Source organism: Haemaphysalis longicornis, unplaced genomic scaffold, assembly GCF_048455015.1.
Source record: "Haemaphysalis longicornis isolate Haplotype H1 unplaced genomic scaffold, Haemaphysalis longicornis Haplotype H1 scaffold_6, whole genome shotgun sequence".
In the NCBI taxonomy this organism is placed as follows: Eukaryota; Metazoa; Arthropoda; class Arachnida; order Ixodida; family Ixodidae; genus Haemaphysalis; species Haemaphysalis longicornis.
Window position 1 is genome coordinate 143,609,424 of NW_027526407.1, and position 17,150 is coordinate 143,626,573.

Sequence of the window (17,150 nt, forward strand, 5' to 3'; positions counted from 1 at the left end):
AAGTCGAGGGTCAAGCCCAGGTCAGCGTCCGCCTTGGCGACAGGGAGGCCACCCTTCCCCTGTACCTGACCAAGGGTCCGTCACCGACACTGCTGGGCCGGAACTGGATCCTGGCGTTGGGCGTGAGGCTGCCGGAGTACCAGGAAGCAGTGCGTGCTGTGGAAGACGTCCTGAGCCTCCTGGTCAAGTTCGAGGCCCTGTTCCAGCCCGAGGTGGGGACATTCACAGGCACGGCGGCAAGCATTCAGGTGCCAGAGGGAGCACTGCCCCGCCCAGCCCGACTGCATGGACGGCGTCATCGAGCAGCTGCTGCACCGGCGAGAGGCCGGCACCTACGGCGGTGGGGTGCTGGGTGCCGGGGGCAGCGCCCAGCAGGTGGCGCAGGCTATGCGGCAGGTGCTCCCGCAGGGCTGCCGGCTCGACGACAAGGCCCAGTACGCGCTGAACTTCAGGATCATCGCTGGCGACGTGGGCCTGCCGCACAACTCATTCCGCACGGAGCCCCTGCCCTACGGCTGCCTGTGCGTGTACGCCAGCCAGCCGGGGCTGGAGTACATCCGCGAGAGCCTCGAGAAGACCCTGCTGGCCAACCTGGAGCAGGAGGAGCGGCTGCCCTTCCACGGCCTGTCCCTGGTCATGGTGTTTGCGGGCCAGGGGGACTTCCTGCACGAGGAGGGCATCAACCAGGCCAAGAGCCTGCAGTGCCCCTTCGTGGACGACGGCGGCGGCCTGGACCCCGTGCGGCTGGAACAGGCGGTGGGCGCGCTGGTGGAGAGCATCGAGCGGCTGCACATCTACCAGGCGCTGCCGCAGCCACGGGGCCCCGGCCAGACCTGCGGCTGATGCTGTGCGGGGACCCGTACGCGCCCGAGCAGGTTCTGGCGCAGCCGGGCTGCCAGGCCACGGGCCCGCCGCGCTGCCTCAGCCTGGACTCCTTCAAGGGGAGCCAGCTTCACCGACCGCTGCCAGCACAGCACCAGGGGCTGGTGCTACTCGCGCCACTGTGGCGCCACGTGCAAGTCCTTCGACACCGGGAAGGCTGACAGCTGGTGCGAGTGTGACCCAGGCAGCACCTAATGCTGCCACAATGGCTTCAACTCCGGTGCTCCGGTGGAGTGAGAGACTACGGAGACCTCCAGACCGGTTCTCGCCGGGGTTACAGGTGTTGTTTTGTGTTTGTGTGGACAAACAAACTTGGGGGTGAGGGGTGTGACAAGTGTGAGGCGCCCCCCAACTCTGATATTCGTTGGCCGCTAAGTTCAGTGGCCCCACCAGGCTCGGTGGGCAACCTAGTGTGTGGCCGGGCAATAAACACCGCCGAGCACGGCTGCTCGGGGGTCAGTCACCGTCACCACCAGCACGCTGCATGTCGTCTCTCGGCTGGAGGGTACCCCTAACCTCCCAGGTTCACGAACGCGGGTCTAAATCCTGACAGCTGCTGCTGCGCGGGCTCGAGCGAAGTGCTAGCGTACGCAGCGATGAGGCTTATCCGGCTCGGGCTCGAACGAAGGGCCCGCCGCGATGAGGCTGCTTTGACTCGGTGTCGTACGATGGCTTTTCGGTGAACCCGAGCCGCCGCAGAACTGACTACTACGCGAAGCGATAGACACAGCGGACATGCGCAATCCGGATAACTTTGGAAGGCATCCTCCCAAGTATGCAGCTGAAGGCCTTCTTTTCTGCAAGGACGCATAAAAGTGAGATGCTCTTTCGCACCATTGTTTCAGAGAGGGGCGCATGGCAGCGTGTTGTGACCGAGTATAGTTTATACCACAAGCTAGGTGCAGTACTGTGGAGGCTACATTGTTGTCAACAGTGCGACCACTGAGGGCGCCTCTCTCGCGTTGAAGGGGTCTTGGCAGGATATTCCCTTCTCTCTCGGCAAGTGGAACCACAGGGCCCCGGCGCCTTTTGTTGGTTCCTTTGCGGTGAGTTAGGCGCCCGGAGGGGCTGATCTGTTGACAACAATGTAGCCTCCACAGTGCTGCACCTAGCCTGTTGAAGGAACTATAGTGGTGAAAGAACCTGGATTTATTGTCAGTTCATTACCCGTTTGTTGTACGGAATTCAAACGGGGTGTGTCACGATTGCCCCGCGCGCAGAATCGCTGTCGCAAAAGCCTGGCGACGTTTGCTCCGTGTCTCATACGCCCCGCGTGCAGTAGGCCCACCCCATAACCCCGAGTGTCATGCGCCCCCATGTCAGTTTCCCCGACCAATTCTTCCGGTGCGATATTATGGCACGTCATTTTTTTTTTCAGTGACTATACTTATTTTAAATTGGAGTAAGGTAAGGTTGGACGACTTTCTCAAGAAAATGACTGGGTCTGCCGCTTTCCTGAAGTAGCATTGGGGCGTTATACCATCTTCCCTTAGCTGCGATAATTTAGATGTGTGTTCAAAGTACGATGGCAGAAACGCTATCCCCCCCTCCTCCTTTCCGCTCGGGTCTAGGACATTTCAGTGCACGGACATTTCGATGTACGGACATTTAGGTGCACAGACGTTTCGGTGCGCAAGCTTTCCGGCAAACGGCTTACTTGTTTTAAACAGCCATTCTATATTTCCGCGTAACTTGGGCTATGGAGCACAACAATCTACTGCAGTGCTTGCACATTTACATTGATGCAATTTTTTATTTTTGCCAGTTGTTTGTTTAAATTGAGCATTTCCATATTTCTGCTTATTCCTCGTTCCGGAAACGCCTATTACGCAGCCAACTAATTAAACCCTTTTGCAGACCTTCTTATTTGCGAAAAGACATTATAATGTAGAACCGCTCTTGTATGCCGCATGCACATCAGCGAACGAAATGAGCATTTTGCAAGTAATTTACTCTTTAAAATGGTACACTCCCACAGTGGCGAGAAAGCAACTTTACAAATATTCAGTGGCCCCCGAAAATTCAGAAAATCTTGTGAAGTGTTTCATGTGCGCAGCGCTCTGACGCTAAAACAAAATTGCAAATACTCTTGTCGGCAAGTTTTTCTTACGCAGAAGTCTAGAATAACGTCGCGGCAGAAGACTGGGCCTTTTTGAAGACAGCTGCAGCATCTATATGTCTTAAATCCTGCTAACGGGTGCATGGATTGTGCGTACAAATACTAGTCACTCCCGTATTCAGGCAACAGTGGGATGTCGCTTGCCTTTAAGCCCAAGGACAGAAAACGCGAAGGAAAGTGTCCGAATTTTTGCTAAGAATGTCAGTTTTTTTTTTGCTTTTTTGTGCGGCGCGGAATGAGGGGCCTTAGAATATGTGTAAAAGTGCGTATGCACACATGCTTGTGGCGTCGCAAATTAGTATGATCGTCATTCAGCGAAACCGATGGGTAATCGAGTTAGCCAAATTTATTATAAATAGTGCCCGCACAACATACCATGAAGGCAAACGTTTGGCTGCGAGCTGTCTGGTTAGGAGGTTACAAATGAAACGCTATTATTACACTACAAGCAATGGTACAATAAAGGGAGAACCCGAAGTTTAACAACCACCTTTCTTTCTCAGGGGCAACTTAGGCCAGGCTGCTGCGGCGTCTGATAGCCTATCAACGCCTTAGTTATCCAACAAAGCCCTTATCTGGGGAGCACAGCCCATGTGCTCCCCAGGTAAGGTGAGAGTTCTAAGGTATCGATTGAGGCATTGTGAAGTTCGCTGAATGTTTGGCCAGTCCAGTAGAAGCCTGTTCCTCCAGTTGTGTTTTGTTCTCGATGATGGCGGTCCCGACAAAGTCGATTCTGTGGCCGGATGCCTGACAGTGATATAGCTGTACATGCACCTTGAGCTGGCCTTATCTCCTTTTTGCGCAACAAAAAGCCACCGAAGAAGCCCCAAAGAAGGACACACTGACCAGTCGCGCTGGCCCCAGTGTTGCCCACCTGCAAGAACAAGCTTGGTCTCCCCGCCTTCCACGCGTCGCTGTCATACCGACCGCGCCCCTCTCCAGGAATCGCTCCTTCCTCGCCTGGGTGGCCCCATCGGCAATTACTCTTGAAGCCCTCCCTTCGGACATTGTCGGACGCAGGCGTACCCTCGCCTTTTTCCATTATAATAGGAATAAAATTTTATTTGACTGGTGTGGTGAGAGCAGCAACAGTCGTCTATCAGCTTTCGGCGCCCACTTTGCCCCAGCACCCCCCTGCCCCTACCCCCGGCCAGTCCCCTTAGCAATGCCACTGTAGTGCGATCGCTGATTATTTTCAAGTAGAACATACACCGAATGCAACGATGACGGCGGTCATAGAAAAAATCAGGAAAAATGAATGCACACGTGCTTTTAGGACGATAACATTCACCACCAGCTACTTCGGTCAAAGTTTGCGTTTCTTTGGTTTTATTCTGCTGCCTTTACGTCTCCGTTCGTATGCCGCACGGAAAAATTAAAAAGAAAAAAAAAACAAAGGTAGGATAGCTTGGGCTTAGGTTATGAGTACGGGGCTTAAAGAGCAGGTCTATCGGCACGGGGCAAATGAGACGGGGCAAATGAGATGGGGGAAAAGAGGGGGAAAATGTGTCCGGGGCTTATGAGTAGAGGGCTTTCGAAAACGGGGCAAAAGCCGCGGGTCTTCCGGCGCGGGGAAAATGAGACGGGTCTTTTGAAATCGTGGGCTTTCGTGCACCACCGATTGGTGCACGAAATTGGTGCACGATTGGTGCACGAATGGTGCACGATTGGTTCGACTGAGTCGAGTACTTAAGCGGATCCAATCAAAGGTGTTGCCGTGCCTTTAGCATAGATGTGGTTGACCTGCATTATTCTATGCCGCGTTCTGTGTTGAGGAACTGTGTTAGAGCAGGTATTACCGAGTATTATCAACAAATCTGGGACTTCTGTGGAAAGGTTTTTGGATATATTGATTTTCTACCTTGATCGAGGGGAAAAATTCTCGGTTTGTGCAAAAAGCAGGGGGTGTGTATAGGCTCTGCAGTGGCTCCTGTGCTTAGTGGCGTCTTTCTAGGCATGGTGGGGTCGGTGGGCTCGGCTCTTCAGGGGCGCTCCACAAAAATCTGTCGGTATGTGGATTACTTTCTCATCTTCGTAAAAACCTCAAATTTCGGCGATAGACTTTATGAGGTGATGCAGGCCTTCGGAAAACGGATGTGGGCTTGAATTTACCGAATAAGTTCGTGAAACTAATAAGTTCCGGTTTTTGGATCTGGAACTTATCTTTTCCCGTGATCTCGTTTGTTGGGTATATAAACCACGAACGTTGAAGCCTCTGTTAAATTGCAAATCAGGCCACTTCAAGATTATTGAGAATGGTATAGCGGTGTCATGCATAAAGGCAGCCGTAACAAAATCTTGCCACTACACCATGTCGTCCAGTCTATGTGAGCAGGTAGGCAGATTAAAAAATGCCGGGCATCCGGAACTTGTGGTGTCATGAGGCTGCGAAACTGTGCTGCGGTGCGCCAAAGAAAGTAATCCTCGCGGCGATCATCGAGTCTCATAACGGGACACGCCGGTGGTTGTGCCCTATATCGACAAACTGTCGCTCGGGATACGAAGAGCAGCATCGAGGTATGGTGCCAGGGTTGTATTCAGCGCTCCTGTATGGCTTAAGAGCATTTGCCTGGCAGTACAGGAAACAGCTGAGACATCTGTAAAGAGTCCGCAAAATGGCTGCGGTGTCAACCATCGGCCGAAGTTTTGTACCGTGCCCCAAAAATGGGGTGTATAATTGGCCTTTGCCCTGTGATAAGACGTACGTTGGCCAAACAGGGAGGTGTTTGAATGTTCGATTAAAAGAGCATGAACGGTCAATAGGAAACGGCACCTCGGCGCACTTGGCCGCAGATACCCGCACGTGTCGTTGTGTCCCTTGTTTTAATGGCACAACAATTCTAGCCAAGCACCGAGATAGATTCACGCGAGAGATAATTTAGGCGCATGCAATGATTAAGCAACAAGAAAATTTTATCAGTAGTCCATCTCTCGGCTTTTTTAAACGCGAGCTTGCATATCTGGATCGCGCATGACCGCCGTGTCTATCTCTTAGCGTATACAGTAGCCACTTCTAACTCGTTTTATCTCTTTTCTTTGTTGTGTGTCTTTTCGGTGATGTGTACTTTACGTATAGCTGTTTTTCTTCATTAAAATCTTCAGTTGCGAGTGAGCGCCGTGTTATTGTTTTCTCCGTCTTCGTCTTTTATGCGCTATTTTCGCCATGGTTGTCAAATATGCTCAAGGCTTTCTTTGCACTGAATGGTGTTGATGTCGTCGCTAGACAGCGCGTAAACTTATCGTATGCCGCTTAGCCACGATACCGGTTTTTTTCGCTGTGCTGGTTGTTCGCCTGCCGTTCTGTGGCGGGCTGGTTAGCGGTATGCAGTTTTGTCGGGGCTGTTTCGACGTATGCTCTTTCTCTGCGCGAGGTTTTGTCGTAACAGTGCCCTGTACTCCAGTCAAATCTCGATATACCGAATCACGCGGGCGCGCCCAACATCGTTCGTTATTTCGAAATGTCGTTGCGATGAAAAACTCGCGGCTATATTTCAGTTCTCATACCTAGGAGTAAAAATGGCGTACCTTGGAAGTATATGAGTGTGCAGACAAACTCTCAAATCAAAACGTTGTGCTGACATCAAAGCAGCTTTATTTGAAGAAATCAGTTATTTTCTTCTGGCGAGTGCTGCACGCATGACGGATTTTACTCTGCACAATACCTCTTCGGGTAGATCATCGCAACGAGCGATGAAAGTGTGGCCTTTGCTCGTGTGCAGACAAACAAACTCTCAAATAAAAACGTTGTGCGGACATCAAAGCAGCTTTATTTGAAGAAATCAGTTATTTTCTTCTGGCGAGTGCCGCACGCATTACGGATTTCATTCTGCACAATACCTCTCCGGGTACATCCTCGCAACGAGCGATGAAAGTGTGCAATTTGTTCATGTGCAGTAAAACATCAATTTTTGACAATTCCTCGTCTTCTTCGGTGCTCTGTGACCCACAGACGCCTTCGTTCGCGTCGGGACGACGACTGCTGTCGCTTCTTGGTTGTCTCGCCGGCTGCATTCATCGTTGGATCTCGCACAAACTTCGCAGCAAAATCGCTCACAACAAAGAAATACTTGCCCGCACAAGTGAATAGCGTGAGAAACAACCGAACCACCGACTGGCCACCGACAGACACCAAAAGCAAGCAGACCGAAAAGGGCCAAAGACTGCTAGGCTGGGTAGGCTACTGCACATTAAACTACAGCTTAGTAGTGGCGCTAGCAATTTGCACTCAACATGGTGATGATGATAGCTACTTCACTTGGAGGAACACACACGGAAACGGCGGTTTCTGTTTCAAGCGAGGGTTGAGGGACTGTTAATACTGATGTTCCTCGAGTGTACTGGTGAAAATAAACTAAGTGCGTTATTCTGAAATATGCACTATACTGAAATTCGTAGTTCTGAAACATTTTTACATTAAAAATGTCGGCAGTCTGGCAGGGATTCTGAAAATGTTCGTAAATCTGAGAAATGGGGGATTCGTAGTAACGATATTTGACCGTATGGGTGTGCCCACAAGGCACGACACCTTTGTAACAGACGTTTAAATTCTGCGTCTTACTCTTTAATCTAGTGGACCATAGGGGGTGCACTAATGTAACATAGACGAACTTTATCTCTTATATATCAGCCACTTGGCTGTTTTGGTGCAGTTTACTATGCTTCTAATTTTTCTAAGAGCTGCTCGTTGAGGTAGACCACAGGCTCTGTAGGTTAGCTATGCGGTCCGGCAGCTATTTGAGGGCATGCATGTATGTGGTTCTCTGAAGATTTGGAGTTGCTCGCCGGCCACAGATACCTGTAATGCAGCTGTGGACAGAGACGCCGCGGGCCGCACGCATCTTCCTTCCAGAGCATGCAGTCGTTCCGCAGCAAGACGAGGAAGACAACGACGACCTCCATGGTGATTACAGTGGCTAAAGCCTTGCCTCTCGAATCGAGAGATGAAAAACGCCATCTCACATTGGTAATCGGTGTAGCTACTGCCGCTTATCCTTCCTTAGCGTAGACGCATATTTCTTTTCATGGCGGAAGCTTTTTTAGTGAAACAGCTAGATGACATTCTTTAAAAAAAATTCATAGACCCTCCACTCCTCAAAACTTCTCAGCGATGACTCAAAGTACAGCACTCGCCTCGTATTCGGTATGTACCGGGTCTGAATCCACTTACAGCTGGGCACTCATCGGTTTCTTTTACGGGTACAGACGTCTCTAGTCGAGTGCGGACCCTTGATAGGGGATATCACGCTTGGAAAGCTGCCTTTACCTTTGCGAGGGGCCCCTGACCCTTGTCTCTCTGGCGGGGCACCCGACCTTCTTGCCGCGTTGCCACATTGCCAGGTGTGAAAGAGTCTGGCGGTACGTCCTGCCAGACATGGTTACCGAGTTGAGCGTCCGCCGTGGCTGTGGAAGGCACCATGTGCCTTGGTGGCTCCGGGCGCATACCCGCAAAGTAGGTACAAGACCGGCCTGGCGCTCGGCCCTTGTGTGGGAGTACAGCGCTTGGGAAGTTGACCCGCCTTGCACGGAAAATCGCCCCTACAGAATGGAACGGCTGGAAAATGCAACTGTTTTCCCTCATGGACCGGTTGGTCGACCGGAAAGCTTTGATAAGCTCTCTGGATACACGGCGCGTGCGTGACACCGGGATTCCTTTGTATCAAAACCGTTACCTGAAAATCGCGGAAAAGAAATTGTTTTAGATAAGACGATACACGCATCGATCATGGAGGAGTACGACAGGGGTACGATAGCTTACAAGCCACGTATCGGTATAAAAAAAATCAAAAATCTTTTTATTTCCAGAATGAATTCTGGACGGTTCCCTGACTAAAAGCTGTGAATCAGCTTGACGAAGGACAGGGAACCGTTCCGTTACATAGCAGCCAGCGTAAATAGCGTAATCACACCAGTGTACAGTGCTTGCTAGCGGGCCGGCAGAGACACACAGAAAGAAGAAAAAAAGGTAAGAATTTCTAATAAAAACAAAAATAACAAAAAATCACTGAGTAAACGTAGTTTAAACATGAGTTAAAATATGTACACATACATATATACAAATACATACATATATATGTACCCATATATATACATGCATATATATCCACACACATGGACACATGTATAAGCGTGCCTGTAGTGGCATAATAATAATGCACAGCGTTATTCACAATAGCAACACATCTTAACACAATGCTAGAGAAAATACACAACGACGTGTGATCATATCATCACAGCATTATATAATGCCATAAAACGCAGATGTGCAAAAGTTTTTTTTGCAATGAAATAGATGCATGTACACATACAAACAAAATTCGGTACTTGTATTTTACCGAACAGCGCAGTAAGCTCACGTTTGCTGTATCCGATTGTGTGGTTGTATCTGTTTAATATGCTCGGTACATTATGAGCAAGGGACTGTAATTGATAATTGTTATGGAAATACGGCACAAACCACGTATCGGTATACATTTAGACCCTTTGTAAATACGTTTAATGCGTGCGCGACAAAACCTCTCATGGGTTCGTTTTTCGTCTGCGATTTGGGTTTTGCAGGTTTGACGATCGATTAGGCGCACTTTCAGCGGAGGCTGGACGCACACTTAGCGCACGTTTTGACACACTTTTGACGAAGTTTTGTTGTCAGAAAACTTTAGCGCTGCTTACAGCTTTCTTTAGAGAGTGACAATAAAGTGTTTATTTATTTTGAGTCCAAAACGACGAAGGTTGCGACGGCCCTGCGAGGTCTCTTCCCTGTTTGTTTTCTCACTAAAGGTTGGAGCTACCGCGGATAAGGAGCCGTTGGGGCAGTTGTGCAGACCGGTCGCACCCAGATTCTATGACCTGGAATTGTGTACGATTATAATGAAGAAACTACGCACTAACATATGTGTTTGTCCGCATGGTTATACCGGAATCCCTAGCAGCGTGACCTGCGTTTCTGAAATATTTTATTTCGAAATTGGGAATGTCTGCATGCATGGCGGGTGAAGGAAAACCAGGAATTTAAACAATGCATCACCAACAGCTGAAGCGCCATCGGAGAGACGAAATTATTGTGGTTTGGGTGATGGGGATCTCAAATTAAGATTTCGTACTTTGCAAAAGAAAATTCTTTTGCGGAAGTTGAAATAAAGTGATATCAAATGTTTTTTGTTTTTTCATGAAATGAATTATTGACGGTTCTCTGGCTAAAAGCTGTGAAGCAGCATGACAAAGGCCAGGAAAGCGTTCTAACACATGGCAACCAGCGTAAACGCACCATCTTACACAACTGAAAGCATGCCGGCTGAGAAATAAAGGAAGGAGAAAAATACGGAATATCGTGTAATCATTTGGTACCCGGGAAAATAAAAAAGAAATATGAGAATAAATAAGCGAAAAAAGTACGTTGAAATTAACAACAGTCAGCAGAAGAACGAGAAAATAAAAGGAAAAAAAGAAGGGTAGGACATCGATGAAAGAGAATATGTACACTCTTTGTCAAAATTTCCTACGCCAAACATAAGCCTACTGGACCATAAAAAAATTCAAAGAATTTGCTTTACCTTTAAATGTGACAAATATATTCAATTGCAGTAAGAAAGAAAGGTGTTTTCTCAAGCTTTCTGGCAAAAAACATTTCAGGCTCGCTCGGGACGTAAGCCTGTACATTGTATTTTATGCGGCCTGCGCACTTTCGGCTTAGCCTAGAAAATTTTAACAAAGACAGTACGTTTACAATGACAGTTATAACAATTCACAGCGTCAACCAAAGCCACAACACAGCTTTATACAATGCAACGGAAAGTGCGGAAAAGGATGTAATCATATCACCACAGTATTGTATAATGCCTTAGAACTAGAGAACCGGATAGGTATCACAGTGGTGAGCTGGGCAAATAAGCAAAGAAATACCCAGTACTTATAGTTTAACCAAGAGCGCGCTAAGCTCACGTTTACTGTATCCCATTGTGAAATTGCATTTCTTTGATACTGTTGGTACATTATAGGCGAGAGACTGCAATTTAAAATTCTTATGGTAATATGGCACAGACCACATACCCTTGATTCTGGTGTGTATAAAAAATTCGTGACATTTTAGTGAACCAAGCGAAAATGCTGAAAGCCGGTGATGAAAAATACATTGTGTGTAAAAGTCTGCAATCATAGGTGAGGTCAATGTGGCAAATGTTAAAGGCTGAAAAGACCCCTTTCGTGCTGCACCAGGGGCCCAGATTTCCAATAGTACGGATAGCTTTGTTTCGCTTTGCAAGAAGTCTGTTCATCTTGGTTTTAGTTGTTGCCAAAACTAGGTTGCAGTAATTTCATGAATTTCACGAATTTTTATGGGAGCATCGAGAGCCGTAAAGCTATCCTCTTAATTTCACCAACACCGACTGCATAAACATGTACAACAAATGGTAACTGGATTCTATGGCGTCAAGTGCAAGATCGTCTGCCACATACAGCCGCACCTTAACACAGTTTGGAGGCAAGAGGCCAACACATGCGTAATATTTAGATAATAAAAAAGTCTCTTCAACTGATGCCCATTAAGAACATCAATTCGGAAGAAGTCATAATGAGCTACCGCAGTCCTTTGTGCGCCCATCGGCACCCGAGGAGCAGGCATGCAGTCCACCCTAAGGCCGATGCGTTGTGGTGAAAGCTACGATTGGATCTGAACAGACACATCAGGGTCGATGGGAATTCTTCGTCAGTTGTGTGGCTTAACCTCGCATACGGCGTCTCGGTAGATACCTCCAGTGAACAAAATCAATTCCTTTTTTCTCAGCGGAGGGCCGAAAGAGCAGCAAGAGATCAAATTCCTCGCCTTATCAGCCGCCGCTGCATCTGACATTCCTTCCCCATCGCGTGCGCTCCTGGGGATTCTGGCTCCCCATTTCGAGTGTGGCACAGTCGTCGCCTGGCGACTTAATTAGGACCTCTGCGGACGGCGCCCTATTTGCACGACAATGAGAATTTCGCTTTCCCTATTGGCGCACCTCCGCTTCGCGCCTGTATTTTTTTCTTTCCCTTAATTTCGCGCCATGGCCGCTGGGCTTTGGAACCGAACCTTTGTTCCCAATCCTCGTTCGCGCAGAAACTGCGTGACCGACGTATATATGGGAGTGCTGCGCTTTGTCGCCTAGCAGTTTTATCGCTTCTCCCTCGGGCAAGCGCACCGGGATGAAAGAAAGAATAGGCCGAAGTCTAGGTGCTGAAGTGAACTCCCGCTTGCGGCGGGCGCTGGACAGATATCTCGAGTTGATATCTCTCTGGGTAGTTTATTTCAAACCTTCTAGGTATGTTCATTTTTTTTTGCAAATGTAATCGTGACAGACAGCGAAGGTACCGCTAGGTTCTGTGGAGATATTATCGCTGTTTCATTTCCTTACGACTAAAAATTCCACCAGGATTTTTTCGCTAACATTTTTAATGGTGTTTTCACGGAAAGGTAGGGAGTGAACAGATACGACATGAGTAGGCAGGGGCTACAACGTGATGGAGGCTGGAGGGGGAAGAAGTGTGCTGATCTCGGGAGGCAGCGGGAGATTCAAGGATGTACTTACGTCCTCGATCGTAGAGGACATAGGGTACTAAGGTGGTCGTCAGGTTCAGCTACTCAAATGAACCGGGAGAGATGATGACGTTGGTAGAACAAGCCGTTATGGAGTACAACAGGAGAAATGCAGTTGCGATTGCTGAGAGAGAAGGCGCCAACGACGGACGGCGGCCCCACAGACATTGCAGCCATCGGTACTTGGAGATAGTGAGTGTGTTGAAAGCTGATACCAGCACAAAAAGAGGTTTTTTTTTGTTAGACCATCGTACGTGGGCTGGTGGACGTGGCGAGCGCATATTGCATCGATGTTCGAGCAGAGATCTGGAGGCGTTGGCGGCGTTGTACACGTATTATAGGCTAAATTATAGGCTAAAGGGACACTTAATTGATTTGTAAACATTGTGGGATTACTTGCGTAAATTGTAGTCTGCAGTGCCATGGTCATGTTTCGACCACTATCGGTACGTTTTCGTGACCCCATTTAGTAGAAAAATCTGTTCGAAACTTCCGCCCTCCTCTCTGCATCCTCCTTGTCAAGCTCCTATGACGTTTCATAAGACGCTCACTCGGGACAGCTTGGTTTGACTGCGCTACCGCGTTGCTCGCCCACCCTCCGAGAGAGTCAGACGGCCGGCCGCCGGCGGGTTGTCGCAGTTCGTTCGCTCAGTTGAAACTAAGCCACGCCACGATTTGTACCTGGAAGAACGCGTCCTTAGTTCGTCATTTTGCAGACTGTATCCAGCTTAGTAAAGTCTATGATGTCAAGGTAGCAACAAACAAGCGCACATGCGACGCATTGCTGACTGGTACGTAGAAAAGCTAAAGCCAATTGAAGGCGGAGGAGAATCAGCGAAGTTAAAATAGGTACTAACGAATTGAGATAAACCGAAGCATTTATTGAAGGCGTAAAACCAAAGTGCGGAAAGCACTTTTTGCGCTCGGTGAACTAGCACAGCGGTCAGCAGCACAACCACAAATTTGCAATTCCTTTTACTACCTAATGAATGCAGTCACCAGAGATAAGATATACGTGGGAATTTCGGGGACGCTTACTGCGCAAGCGCTATTTAAGAAATAGTCATCTAGGCTGCTGGGAATACTGATACTTAAAAAAAACAGGCTATACGATTTACGTTCTACATTTCTAAACCCAACACCTCTGCGGCTATGGCCAAAGTGATGAGAAGCACCGTGGGCGTCGTTACGCAATGAGCAGCTTAGAATCCCCGATATGATTTGTTAATGTGCTGTTGATGTTTGTGTACTCAGGCAATGTTTTCTATACTGTAGTCACCTTTCGTGCTGCAACCTTCATTGCTCAACAAGAGAGTTGGCAGAATGCGTGCAGACTGACACTGACGCGCTGGCGAGTTCTAGTTGGCGTGGTGTTGACATAAGTACCGACTGCTTGCAGGCACAGTGGCGAATCAGCCGCCGCTCGGCCTGGTACGATTACGCCTAATAAAATACGAAACAAGGACGAGCCAGGCAGGCTCCAAAGGAGGGGGCGGGGGGGAAGTGCCTCGCAGTTGAGCGTCTCTGGTGTCGTCGAGGGCGTTCAGCCACTGCGTACGCTTAGGCTAGTGAACGCTACTATTCTAAGCGGTGGTGTCAGGCTTATGCGACGCATTCTACAGCCGATAACATGGCAGAAGCGTGGTATGCTGATTCCTGAAATATCGAGAATGCCCAGCAGACGATAACGTCGGACGCCAAGCTTGTTTCGCAGCACCTAAGCCAAAACTGTTAGTAATCATCATCTTGGACATCCTGCAGTGACATCACATCTCGAATACCCGTCCCTGCTGTTACCTGTTGTGGCTGCCGCAAATGTCTCATAGTATTTTTTTTTCTTTCATGCTTTGCAATTAGGTACCGCTTTATCGACGGGATAGACTATGAAAAGCATGTTCATTTGAGCCAGTCTATGCAATACAAACAAAAAAAGAAGTTTGTCAAATTCACTTCAGTGTCTCTTTAACGAACCACGGTGGCCCAACATGTCCGATCACCTGAAGAGTGCAGTTCATGCGGTAGACAGTTGCATAACACCTGTGAGCAAAACATCGACTACTTGTCTCGTTTTATATTGTTGAAGACTCACTCGGCTCGAAGAAAGTTTTATCACAACCTATATACGCAGAGTGTGTGATGAAGAGGACGAGTGAAAGATTCAGTTTGCGAATCGGTTATCGAGCGCTCTCTTGATGACGGAAGCATGCTGTAGCCGTTGGCGGTGGATATTCTCCTGGCTATGCGCCATACGGGCCAGCGCGAAATTTCCAGTTTTTCCCTTTCGTTCGCACTCGCCATTCCTTAGAGGTTTCTTGAAACTCGCGTATGTTTCGTGGCTGCAAATGAGCAGAGTTTCTATTCCGTTTCGAGTGTTTTGACGGTGACGACCGCCCGCTGGCTGCCGTCACTGGAAATCCCATTTAGTTCTCAGACCGCCCTTTTGTCGCGCCTTTACCCGTGTGAGTCATTGTCGCTTCCCGCGCTTTTTTTGTATAAATAAATGGGCCCGGGTATGACGTGTTTCCTAGCTTTCTTCGCTTTTCTCGGCGACAATAAAAACGGGTGGACTTTCCAGGCGTACTGAGAAAAACTCATTTCACCGGAATAGAACCGGTATGTGTTTGTCGCTTTCTTCTTTTACGATGAAGGAAAGAAGAGACTGCATGCTTTGAGAGGCGGCATACTCTCGAAGGAAAGGAAGTGGCCATATGGTCTGTTGTTCGAAGTAGTATACACAAAATTCACAGGGTTTATATTACACGGTGGGCAAACAATTCGAATAAACCGTTTGAGAAAATACGCTAACGTTTTCGAAACACTCGCTGCGTGTTAGCGTTGCCTAAACCGGAAACTGAAGTTAGTAACCAACTTATAGGTCGCTGCCGAAGCGCAGATGGAAGTACCTGCGAAAAAAATTCAAACATTACCCTAAATCGACGCGAAATAAAGAGACAGCTTTTGTCTCCTAGCTGCGAGATTAAAACAACCCCCCAGAGACAATATTTCCAGCGGCACGTTCTAAAAGGATAGCCTTCAGGGAGAAAAAAATACGCCGAGCCAGAGCACGAGCCTGGGTTTCTTATGTGTGTATCAGCCAGAAGGCATATAACCTTATAAGTGCAAAGGTGAGGTGGAGACGCTTCAGTGTTTGTTCATTCGCTCCGCTGTTGAAAATTTGCGGATCCCACTGACGGGCGGAAATCGACGTACTACGAAGCGGCGGCGAGTGTGTCGAGAAATGTAGTACGGAAGGAGTAACATTCGTTCCCATTCGGCTGACGAACACGTGGTTAGCCGCGCAACCATTCTTCACGCGGGTTGATTAGTGGGCTGGGGGACAACTAATATGAGGCCCACCGTAAAGATGTTCACGAAAGCCTGCTTTCATTTTTTGGGAAACTTTATTCCATAAAACACGAATTATGTACTGTTTGGACCGATAGCTGCAAAGGCTAGTGGCTGGTCCAATATAAAATTATAAGCGATTCACAAGCAACTGACAAGAAATTAAACGGCAGAGCGTGAAGGGCTGAAGAAAAATTAAGATGTACACAAGACTACGTGTCATAAAACTGCAATTGTACATGTTCACAGATAAAAACAACAAATCCAAGAGGAAAAATAATGTCACGAAGAACGAATGTTCATATAACAAGAGTTCCAAATAAAATTTCACTAGACTTGTAATGCAGTTTAGGGGTCGTTTTAAAATTTCTCGTTGTTTTCAGCTCTATCGGAAGTTAGTTCTATATTTTGGCTCCGCTGAACTCGATCATGCATCCGGTTTGCCGGTTTTTGATGGTCAACGTGGAAGCATCCGTCGGAAACCAAGGGTGCCGTCTTGTCGCGCTCTTGTCGTAACCAAAAACCACCGCCCCTTGTGGGAACTGAACGGAGCTCCTGGCGAAGAAGTCTTCAATTTGCGCTTCCGTTAATGGCCGACTGAGGTAAACAGTGCCCTCAGCGATGTCCATGCCCCCAGTTTTGATGGCACAACGCACGTGTCGCCGTCACCGCCAGCGAGAATTAGCTCGGCCTCTCTGTAGACTGGTAGCGACAACTTCAGTATAGTGTCATAACTTCAGTTTCTTTGAAACGCGGTGGCACGGGGCGAAGATGATGAGGATGATGATGATGATGATTATTATTATAATCTGTGGTCGTACCCTGTGTATCGGGCGGGCTCCAACATTGGTGCCCAGAAGATGAGCGGAGGTAAGCGCCATCTCGTGGTGGTGCAAGCAACCCAGAAGCAAGCCCAAGCGAGACCGCAACTATAGCGCTCCAAAAGTCGCAAGGTGACGCAAACAAAGCTTGGTCTTTCAAAATAAGACATGAAATGATGAACGGGACACAGACACTCGCGTGTGGCTGAAGGTCACAGATCACGCGTCTTCATTGGCCTACACGGAGAAGACCACGTAAACATCTGAAACACGAAATCGCCAGGGATACGCCATGACGTGGACACAGCCGCTAGGTACGACGTGGCAGGTGCACCGCAAAGGAGGAACGCTTCCACATATTTAGAGTGCAATTTTGAAGTTTGTCAGAAAAAATACGTAATGAGGAGAATCTGGATTTCGG